The 11,763-nt window shown below is 31.3% G+C and overlaps 1 protein-coding gene across 7 annotated transcripts in view; it reads right to left on the bottom strand.

Moving 5' to 3' along the window:
• Positions 1-11,307, bottom strand: part of LOC111046669 (high affinity cAMP-specific and IBMX-insensitive 3',5'-cyclic phosphodiesterase 8) — a 182,867-nt gene extending 171,560 nt beyond the window's left edge. For 5 of the 7 annotated variants that reach the window (XM_039422190.1, XM_039422196.1, XM_039422195.1 and 2 more), the window contains exon 1: positions 11,069-11,307. The gene's annotated coding sequence lies outside the window, so the exon portion shown is untranslated. Of the gene's footprint in view, positions 1-6,643; positions 6,678-11,068 lie in introns of all 7 variants that reach the window. The other 2 variants (XM_039422191.1, XM_039422199.1) reach the window with 2 other exon arrangements.
• Positions 11,308-11,763: the final 456 nt, after the last annotated feature.

Here is an 11,763-nt window from a genome sequence, read left to right on the forward strand (position 1 = left end):
AAAATAAGGTAATCTTATTGTGCTATTCCTCTCCCAAATTCAGATAGCACATAGTCCGAAATAGGTTGAGTCTTGTAGTTGTTCGTCAATTCACAAAATTTTCAATCCTCAAGTATTTTCACAAATTTAGATGCTTCAAAACTAAACATAGAAGAAATATATTCCACATTATTATAACTAAAATAGGAAATATTCACATATTAAAAATATAATTTCGAAGAATTACTGGTAAACAAGGATAAAAATGTTCCAATCATTCCAACTTCCATTAGGCTAATTGAAAACTGAACAAGTAGGCCTACGGTACATACAAATAAATTATAGGTTGTTTTACAATTAGAATCTGAGTGATTCTCTAGACGTCTAAAGTAATGAGAGCTTCAAGAGTTTATATAAGAGCTTTATTATGAGAGTAATAAAAGCTTCACAAGCTTTCTCACAAGATAGTCTACTAGAAATTATTTTAGAGGTGTTGACACCAAAGACACGACATTTCTCCAATAAAAGTCAATAATGAGTTTTTAATGAAGAGTATTCGACCTTTTACAAGCAGTAGTAAAAACCGTTCTAACATTCGCAACCAATTGAAGAAATTAGCACCTTCAGTATGGTATGATATTTTGATGACCTTTCAAATTAAAACTAATCAGTGGGAATATTCTCGTATTTCTCCAGTTATTATGAAACCAATATTGCTTAGACTCATTTTATGACGTATAAATATTGAAAAATATACAATATCTATAGTGACGAGGTCCACGTTATAACGGCAGTAAATTGATCAACATTTGGTGTTGTTGATACTGGTGGTGATCTGCTATACTTGTCGACAAAGCAGACAGCGGTATCCTTTTCTAGCTCTGCAATGTTGCCAGATCAGTTTTTGACACTGTTGAAATATAATATATGATGTGCATTGAGACATAACTGATACTCAAGTTCTCTTTCCATTTTTCTTGTCTTTTTAGTTTCATTTCTTTCTCTTTCTCAATATGCTTTGTGTGTTTAACTGTAACACTTCCTTTTTTCTGCCCAAACAGGTTTTTGTAACATTTGGGATTATTTTCCATAATATAATGATTTTCTGTAATGCTTAATTGTTGACCGAGTGAAGTGAGGTCTAAGATTCAAGTCGACGGTTTGGCATTTCTCTTAATGTTTAAATGTTTATATGTTGCGCATTTACGGCGAAACGCGGAAACAGATTTTCATGAAATTTGACAGGTATGTTCCTTTTTTAATTGCGCGTCGACGTATATACAAGGTTTTTGGAAATTTTACATTTCAAGGATAATATAAAAGGAGAAAGGAGCCTCCTTCATACGCCAATATTAGAGTAAAAATCAGACTATAGAATTATTCATCAAAAATCAGCTGACAAGTGATTACACAGATGTGTGGAGAAGCCAGTCTATTGCTGCATTTTCTTAAGGTCTATAGTTTCAATCAGGTACTTGTGGATGAGAATACTGCGTGAGGTCTACTGTTCACAGAACTACTAGTCTGTAATGCTTTTAATTGTTGATTATATTGTGATTTTTAGTTATCTTCTGTTATTATCTCCGTAACTATGGTAATCAATTGCACTGTATATACTGTAAAAATGGAGAATAAATAAATTTATTATAGTTTACTAACAAATAGAAACAATATAAAAATTTGTATTACCATTTTATTGAAAACTTTGAAATATTTCAACGACTATTGCTTATGTTCATATTATCTAGAATCAATTTGTTTATTTTTTACATTATAACTTTAAAATGACCTATGGTTGAAATTAGTTTTTGAAATATTTTATAGTTTTTAATAAAAAGATACTAAACGTTTTTATATTGTTTTTATTTGAATCAAGTAGCTCATATAAGCGAAGTGATTTTACTAACAAAATATCTTCACGGTTGTTCGGAACCCACCCAAAACTGTAGGTCCATTTATCTCCCATTATATCATCCACGTCATTACCCGCGCACAAGCCTAGAGCTCATGTGGGCATCACCCTCAGCAGGAAAAGAATGAACAGTTAATATTACATCAGATATACCGGTATCAGAATGATATCCTCTATAGAAGTGGTAATGCAGAGAATCGGCAACGCTGCCCTCTGAAAAGAATAGTGCTATCTGCTTTGTCGAATGATAGACAAGGATAGCAACATCAATATTTTAATTAAATACTGCCATTATAACGTGGATCTCATTATAGTTTACTATTTTTTTACTTCAGATAACCTTTTTTGAATCAGAAAATAATAAAACAATAACTGGGTAGAAGCTAATCTTGTCAACCTTATTAATTGATCTTAGTTGGTTGGAAGAACCTTCTTTATGTAAAAAAATTAAATGGAATAGAATAATAATACAAATTACAAAAGGTAAAATGAAATGAAATGAAAAACATGACCTCTTTACTCTGTACATAAGCTGTACCGTATTAAAATATTGTTTAAGTTTTTTTTTTTTTTGGACGTATGCAAGTGACAGTTTTTACCATGAAAGCATAGTAAACTCTTTCAATATTAATTCTACTTCATAAACATCTAGTAAACACCAATTGGAATTTCAGAGTAATAAACTAATAAATAAAATTCCAGAAGACTTTTATTAAGGATAAAAAATAGCAAAAACCAAATTGAGATTAATAAAATCGTGGGTAAAACACAACTATTATTTTGAAATTGAGAACTGAGTTGGCTGAATCACCAATTTTGGAAATATTAATTATTTATTATTGTGTGAAAATTATGAAAAATCGACAATTATTATATAATTTTTCTGTGCATTTATATTTTGTTTATCAAGTACTTGGATTATTAATGAAATTCAACATCGATAGATTATCATCAATCAACAGAATTGTTTCATTTGTAGGCCTACTGATGCTATTAGATTGAAAAAATGTATTTCTTATTTTCTGGACTTGTGGCGCTGGAGCTCAAGGCTTTTTTTTCCAGTCACGCCAAAAACTATTGTACTTCAATGATTACGGTATTTTAATTTGTAAAAATTTTCTTGTATTTGTTTTTGACTAAGAATTAATCAATTTTATTTGTTTGGTGTGACCAAGCTTACTGTTAGTTGTTTCCGTTGACAGGACTGTAATATTTGAATGGAACAGGACCCTGACTTTGATTTACGAAATTAGCCTACTGATTATGATAATTATTATATTGGGGGAGACACAATGAACAGATTCTGCTCCAATTAAAATGGCAATAAAAATTCCCCTCATATCCCTTCAGTGAGCTACAGGCTACGATGGCAGTGATGGAGAAAGATAGGAGAACAGTGTGCCGACTCTCTGCCTGAGGATAGCTGATAACGGTATAAATCTGATGTAATATCAACTGTTCATTCATGTTGAAAATAATCAGTTTGTCAACTTTTTAATTGGACCGTTGCGGAGCACGGGTTACCTGTAGTTTGCATCAACCCTACAGAGAGACACACTTACTTTATGCCAACACAGTAGACACACTGGGGTGTTGAAGACCCCAATTTAATTTTGCATGTTTCTTTGAAATATGGAAAAAAACAAGTACCTACTTAGACCATACTTCATCATTTCTTAATCATTTTATTTCCAAGTGCATACAGAAATCAAAAGTAAAGCACTGCTTATCAATATTTATACTAATTTTTGAAAGTACGTACCGTATGTTCCGCCTAAGTGTTGGAGCTCCTAAATCCGGTTTGAACTAATAATATTAGTTCAAAGCGGATATGGCTTGATCATTGCCAATGACAACTTCATAAAAAACTCACGTCTCTTCATTGACCGAGCGAAGTGAGGTCTAAGATTCAAGTCGACGGTTTGGCATTTCTCTTAATGTTTAAATGTTTGAATGTTTATATGTTTATATGTTGCGCATTTTCGGCGAAACGCGGTAATAGATTTTCATGAAATTTGACAGGTATGTTCCTTTTTTAATTGCGCGTCGACGTGTATACAAGGTTTTTGGAAATTTTGCATTTCAAGGATAATATAAAAGGAAAAAGACTATCAGACTATAGCATTATTCATCATAAATCAGCTGACAAGTGATTACACAGATATGTGGAGAAGCTAGTCTATTGCTGTATTTCCATAAGGTCTATAGTTTCAATCAGGTACTTGTGAATGAGAATACTGCGTGAGGTCTACTGTTCACAGAACTACTAGTTTTACTGTTTTGAAACTCAAGTTGTAGAGAATCATAGCATTTATTTCAATCTGATCAATCATCCCATACCACATTCGTAGTGACAATACTAGTAAATCTTTGTAATAAAAGTGTTTGATTTAAGTCCTACGTAAAAGACACTCTGGGGTGTTAGACACCCCAAACGAAGAACAAGATGAGCGGGTGACCTTGTAGAATGCTATTACTGACTGGAAGTGGTGGAGAGTAGTTGTCAATACTACAAACCGAATTTAGACTGGGGCATAAATTCCCATCTGTTTGATATTGTCTACTGCAGAACAGAAAAAAAAATCCCTGGGGTGTAAAACACCCCAGTGTGTCTCTTTAGAGGAATGAAACTGTGGCCTTGAATTGCCAAATTTGCCACCTGACTAATAATTATTGATTATTAGTGGCACAGAGTCAAATAGAGTGTGATAGGAAATAATGAGTGGGCTGAGGAGATTTCTGAGTACGTTCTTCTCTTCTTCTCCTTCTCTTCTCTTCTTCTTCTTCTTCTTATTTTTCTTCTTCCTATTCTTCTACTTCTTCTCTCTTCTCTTGCTCTTCTTCTCCCACAATAATAATCATTGTGAGTTCAGCGTTTCAATGGCAGTGAATAAGAAAGATAGGATAACAGCGTTGCCGATTCTCTGCCTTGCCACTGCCTTCTATAGAGTACAGCCGATTCCACTCCAATTCCAAACTGAAAAAGCTGATTTCTAAACCTAATCCCTATAGGCTACCCGGAAGTCGTGGTAAGGAAAGAGACAGGAAGATAATATAATATAATTTTCAACTATAATAATGCACGTAATAATTACTACTGTTGAAGGTCATTCATTGACATTATCAGAGTCGCAGTAGACCGTGTTTCTCATGTGTCACTTTCTTTAATGAGCTGAGCCCAAATAATATCATCATTTATTAATGACTAGTCGAAATTGTTTGAAAGGAATTTCGCAAATTAAGCGACTCTCAATTGTTTTCGATTTGAAACGGCATGACTTCCAATTATTTCACACAGTGCTAAATACTAAAATCGAAGTTGCATTCAAATTTCTTGTACTGAACATTTCTTTGGAGTTCAACTCTATTTACGTGCAATTTTATTCCATGTTATTTATGCGACGCAATACAAATCTCTGTGACCTGTTTTATTAGAATTTGAAAGTTGTCGTCTTCTTATTATTTTTTCATCTTTTCCTTCTTCATCTCTTTTCTTTTCCTTCTTCATCTTCTTCTTCTTCTTCTTCTTCTTCTTCGTCTCGTGCATCTTCATCAAGAATGAAGAGAAAAAAAATATCAGTATCTAAAATGAAATAAAATAATGCCTAAAAATAATTAGAACCGACCTATATTTCCTAAAAAATTTGCTGAATTTCTCAAATACATATATGTCCTTGAACAATACTCCAAATATGATGAATAAATAATCAGTAAGGTATAATGAAATCAGTAGCCTATTCTTTCCACTTGTCTCCAGAATTTCAACAGAGAAAAAAAGGTACCTAGTGAAATGTTCAGCCTATTGAATATTTAGACATTATTTCAATTCATTTGAGACATTGGAATTCATCGAGAAAGTTTATTTCCGATGTAATTAATGAACAAAATCAAATCATTTGATTGGAGATTCAGAGATTGAATTTGTTGAAGAAATATTGCACGAGCTTTCAACTACAATCAATATACGGTACAGTAATATCATTACAATATAATACATCAATATATAGACTGAATAAAAGCTGTTTTTTCAGAATTGTATCTATGATCTAAATACATTAAAAATAACATACGGTTTATCGAGTTTTTAAGAGACTATCGAATGAACTATCTGCAATTAATTAATGATAATTAGTAAAAACAAAAATCTGTCTGTTTGTATCGTGTCGTATTTGTAATATTACTGTATAATAAATACTTCAAGTATCCAAATGGAAGCTATATATGAATGGAACTACATTATAATGGAACTAACAAAGGACTTCTGTTTCTGCAAAATAGATAATATATCTTTATAAAGGAAAGAATCGGTTTAACAAACGTACAGGATAGGAAATTCACTAATGACGCATCATCCCGTTTGAGCTACTCAACTGATTTACTCGAAATTTTGCAAAAAAGTTCTTAAATTTATCGAGGATGGTTATAGGTCTATTTCTAATTCCTCAAAGATTCCATTACGTCGAGTTTTAATTTGTCAAGTTAATAATATTAGACCCTTGCGGAGCACGGGTTACAAATTATAAATTAATATTACATTCAAAATCTTATAGATGTTTTATCCATATTTGTGCTCTCTATTCCAATATTTTTGTTAAGGAGAAAAGTAATCTGCAATGTTGCTTGGATGGGTAATTATTCAATAGATGAATGATTTTCAATCGCATATAATCGTAATAGGAGTCAAAGTTGAATGGCTATTCTCAATATTTATTGCGAATGTATCATAAAATATCTCAAAAATGTATGACGTACCATTTTGATTGTTGTTAGATTCAGAATAGCTAATCTGGAATGAGAAGAAGAGTACAGTTATAATGGCAGTTTTTAATAGAACACTTTGATGGTGCTATCCTTGTCTATCATCATTGTATTATCTTTGTATCATTATTGTATCATCTTCGTTCAAATGAAGAATTCTTATCAATAATTTGAAATAGTAATCTCACATTTTATATCATTTGAAATAGATTGTAAGCGTAAAAATACTTAACAAATTCAAAACCTCCTTCAATCATGCAATTTGAAACGCCTTCAGTCCTAAATTTATTGATTTAAATTCTCAACTTTTGAACCAAATCTGATTCTAAAACTTGCGGGTGGAACATATTCATATCAGTTAAGGTAAAAGTTTAAACATAAATCAGTAAATGTGTTGAAGCTGAAATCAACTCAGACAGTATAATAACTGACTCAAATTAAGGAACAGTTAAAAATACTGTCCATAAATTCTTATCAGTGGAGAGTAATTTTGCACTAAAATAACTACTGTATGGTTATTATCTCCACTTCGCATGGTAAGTACTGTAGTACTATAATCCATTTGAGGGAAAATTATTAAATCCCTGTTCATAATTGAGAAATTCACTATGTGTTTTGAATTTTTAAAAATTAAGATTAAAGAAAGATTAATTTTCTTTGAATAATTATATGCTTTATGAGTCGTCCTAAATAATTCTGCTGCTCTTGTATTTAGTTTTAGTTTATCAGAGATTGACAATGGTGTAATAACCGAAACCGTTTTTTCTAAGTACCCCAATAAATCTGTGTTTTTTTTGACAATTTCTTAGTCTTTTTCATTTAAAATTAAATAACTCGCTTAAAAGGTTGTCCTCATTGATAAATATCATAATTATTTGTTCAAGTAAACATCATTCGAAAATCAACTAAATTTATTCAAAGTCTTCAACTAATCTCTTTTTTCATTTTTATTCAATATAATAGTAAAGCGTTACTATACCGTACTATAGTGAGGTCCACGTTATAATGGCAGTGTTTGATTAGCAATGGTATTGCTATCCTTGTCTATCATCCAACAAAGCGGATAGCGCTATCTCTTTCTCGCTTTGCTCTGTTGCCAGATCATTTTTTAATAATGTAGTTAGTAGTCAATAAACAAAATATTAAATCTTGATTGAGAAAATTCATTATGAAATCATTGAAAAAATATAATTTTCTGCTTCATTAAATATAATTGATTATTTTTAACGAGAATGAACAGTTAATATTACATCAATAGAACTGTGTCAGCTATCGTCTATAGAAGGCATTGACAAGACAGAAGATCGGCAATGTTATTCTGCTATCTTTCTCCACTACCATTATAACGTGTACTCCACTATAGTCGTTATTATATTAAAACTGCAAAGACATAAAATCACAGTCAATACTGCTTTTTGTCTGGTAAAAGTGAACACATAATATTCAGTAACATTCGATAAGTTTGTCATTATCAATAATAATTATCCAATAGGCCTATCATAATTTTTTGTTCAATTAAACATTATTTAAAAATTAACTGAATTTATTCAAAGTCTTCAATTAATCTACTCTGTTCCAATTAACCTCCAATATACTAGATCATTAATATATTCCATGTAAATTATAGTTCTATTCTATACAGTTCATTCAAAATCATTTGTGTTCGATCAGAATATTACTCTCAAATTGTCAAAAAATAAACTAGGTACTTTTGAATTTTGAGTGGCTTCCAAATCCAACACATTTACTAGCCTATATAGAGCTTCATATCCAAAATAGTTTATTCTAAATCATTCGAGTCCAAGCAAAATTATTCAAAATACTAAACTACTTTTGAATTTTGAATAGCATCCTAGCCATACACATCTACTAGCCTATATAGAACTGTCTATGTAAAAAGATAGAAGTTCTATATTTCAACATAGTTCATTCTAAATAATTATCAAAAGTCCTATCAAAATCACTATTATAAAATATTATTAAAATACTAAACTACTTTTGAATTCCAAAGTAGCTTCATCTAGATCTTACACATATCTACTAGAGCTGTAAGCTGTAAAGTGTTACAACTGAAGGCTAATTGAGATTGACTTTGAAGCAGGCTCTTGTATGATAATAGCAACCTTCTGTGATAACTGATAAGGTGATAAGACCAGTCAAAATGTCACCTCTCAGCGTCTACCTTGCTATTCATAGAAGCCTTACGTTGGTAACATTTTATTCATTCATTAATTCATAATTATAAAACTTTCAGAATGAATAATTAATTTTCAGCCAACGTTTTAAACAAACTATAAATTTTAATAACTCACCCACAGAACACACATTTTTCAATCAAAATGATTATCCTAGCTCAACAGATTATAGTTAATAGTGTTTCAAAAGAATAATCGTGGTTTAATGGTTTACGAGAGTTTGGTGAAGGCCTGGTTACAGTTATCTATTATACTAAACCACAAGCAAAGTTTCATCAAGCTCAAACAATAAGGATTTGAATCCTGGATAAATTATTTTCAAATTGTATACAGGTCTATTATACTGTACCACTAAACCACAGTCAAAGTTAAGAGGTGCATCAAGCTTAAACCAGGATTGAAACCCTGGACAAAAATTATTTTTAAATTGTATACAGGAAGGCTACTATACTATAAGTTGGTTCATTGATAGATATATTTTTATATTCGTCATTGACAGATAATAAAATAATAATATCGAGTGACCTGGCTGGCTCAGGTCTGGTGTCAGAGTTTTCAGGTCGCAACTGATCAATTTCAGGGCCTCTGACATGACCTAACGACTGCTTTTTAGGCAGCCGGGACCGACGGCTTAACGTGTCCATCCGAAACACGATAGATATATCAAATTGACAGATATATCACAAATTGACAGATATATCGGTTGCTTCTAAACATTTTGAAAATATAAATATATAGGTTCTTAAAATGTTTGTATTCAGGGCAACTTATTTTTATTTATATATAATATTTGCATAGTACCCTTTATTTGAAAAGTTTTAAATATAAAACAGATTAAAAACACGTTTCAACCTTTTATTTCATGAATTAAGAATTCTCCAGAAATCAAGTGGAATTCATTCATTTTCTTGTTCAACTATAGGCATAAAATTGACCATTAATTGAAAAGTTAACCAACATTTTCACTAATGCCTCAAATGATGAGGTGGTACCTCTGTGAAACCACCATGAAAGCCATTATATGTGAGTAATGAGAATAGTAGTTGTTTGGATGAGTAACAATCAGTAAATTAAAGTTATGCAGAATGGTTTATTCAGCCCAATAATAGAAATACAATCACTACAGGATATAAGTGATAATAATAACAATAAAGTTTTGAATATAAAATAACAGATTAAAAACACATTTTAACTATTATGAAGCTATTTTATAAATATAGCTCATTGGTTTATATTTCGTATATAAATAATTTATTCTTATAGATGATCATTTCAATTAAAATTAGAATCATCAGAGGAATTATATTAAAGTAGGTAGATATTGGAGGTCCACGTTTATAATGGCAGTGTTTGATTAGCCATGGTATTGCTATCCTTGTCTATCATTCAACAAAGCAGAAAGCGCTATTTTTCTCGTTTTGCTCTGTTGCCAGATCGTCTTTCAACAATGTAAAATGAATAATTTAATTAACAGAATATTTAATCTTAATAATAAAAATTCATTGATAAATTATTAACAAAATAATTATTTTCGTACTTAATAATAAAATATAATTGATTATTTTCAACGAGAATGAACAGTTGATATTACATCAATAAACGTGTGTCAGCTACTGTCTTTAGAAGGCATTGACATGACAGAGGATCGGCAACGTCTCCTATTTTTCTCCACTGCCATTATAATGTGGACCTCACCATAGTACCATGGAGAAGAGATACTGTAGAGATTGATTGATTGATTGAGTACTTTATTTATGTAGATTACAATATATACTGGCTTATACACTTATATACAATAGATTACAATACAGCAAAATTATAGATGAATTTACATAATATAGACTAAGAAAATAATTATTGAACTGTATATGATATGAAAAAGCAATTTTTAATATAATAACTATAGATAATAATTAAATTGTTATGCATCTACATAAATTGGCGGAGCTTTGGAAATATCTATGTCCATTCTTCGGAAAGAATATTAAAAATATCCTCCCCACTAACTCTCTACCAAAAAGAGAGAGAGAAAGTGAGATATATTTGTTATTTATTTAATTGACAAATTAGACCTAACTGTAGAATAGATACCAAGATAGAGAGAGAGAGAGTGATAGAGAGAGAGAGAGAGAGAGAGAGGAGAGAGAGAGAGAGAGAGAGAGAGAGCAATAACAGATAACAGAGATTGAGATTTACAGATAAGGAGATAATAAATTTTACTCACCTTTCAAAATATAGTGATCCCAGAAAGTTGTGTTGAAAAATTGTGAGGCACAAGTTGATAAATCACAAAATCCACTGAAATATTGCACGTAAAACTGAGCGATATGTTGTCACGTAAGTCGCGTAAGTTGAGAACCACACAGAAAAAAGTTACGAACTTCGAACTTGACACAAAAAGTTGGAGCTTGTTCACTCCTCAGTAGAGCAAAGCCGGTCACTGACTGACTGTTTCTATAAAGTTGGCAGTACTATGCTGTTTAAACAGCAGGTGTTGCCAACCTAACAAAGCCAGCCATAAGGCACGAATTGTGAAAGGCAAGAACCAAGAACCAGTCTCCCAAGTCCCCAAGACGCGACAATACTGATTTCTGAATAAATTATTGAGATAAAATTCAAAAGTAGTTGAACTTGGTAGCGTGTGGGCGGAGAATGAGAGACGATGTAGGATTTTAATATTTGAAAAGTTGTGTCTTATATATGGAACTGAAATAAAATGGTGGAAACTCAGATATGGGTCTGTACTCTGTAGTGAGATCCATTATATTTGTTATTTGAATATTATGTTGCAGTTCAATTATGTCGTTGGCTCTTATAGCACAATTCATTTGCTAGAATGTTTTACCAGGGTCTATCGGGAGGTCAACGTTATAAATGGCAGTGGAGAAAGATAGGAAAACAGTGTTGCCAATTCATTGC

Source organism: Nilaparvata lugens, chromosome 2, assembly GCF_014356525.2.
Source record: "Nilaparvata lugens isolate BPH chromosome 2, ASM1435652v1, whole genome shotgun sequence".
NCBI classification, from domain to species: domain Eukaryota; kingdom Metazoa; phylum Arthropoda; class Insecta; order Hemiptera; family Delphacidae; genus Nilaparvata; species Nilaparvata lugens.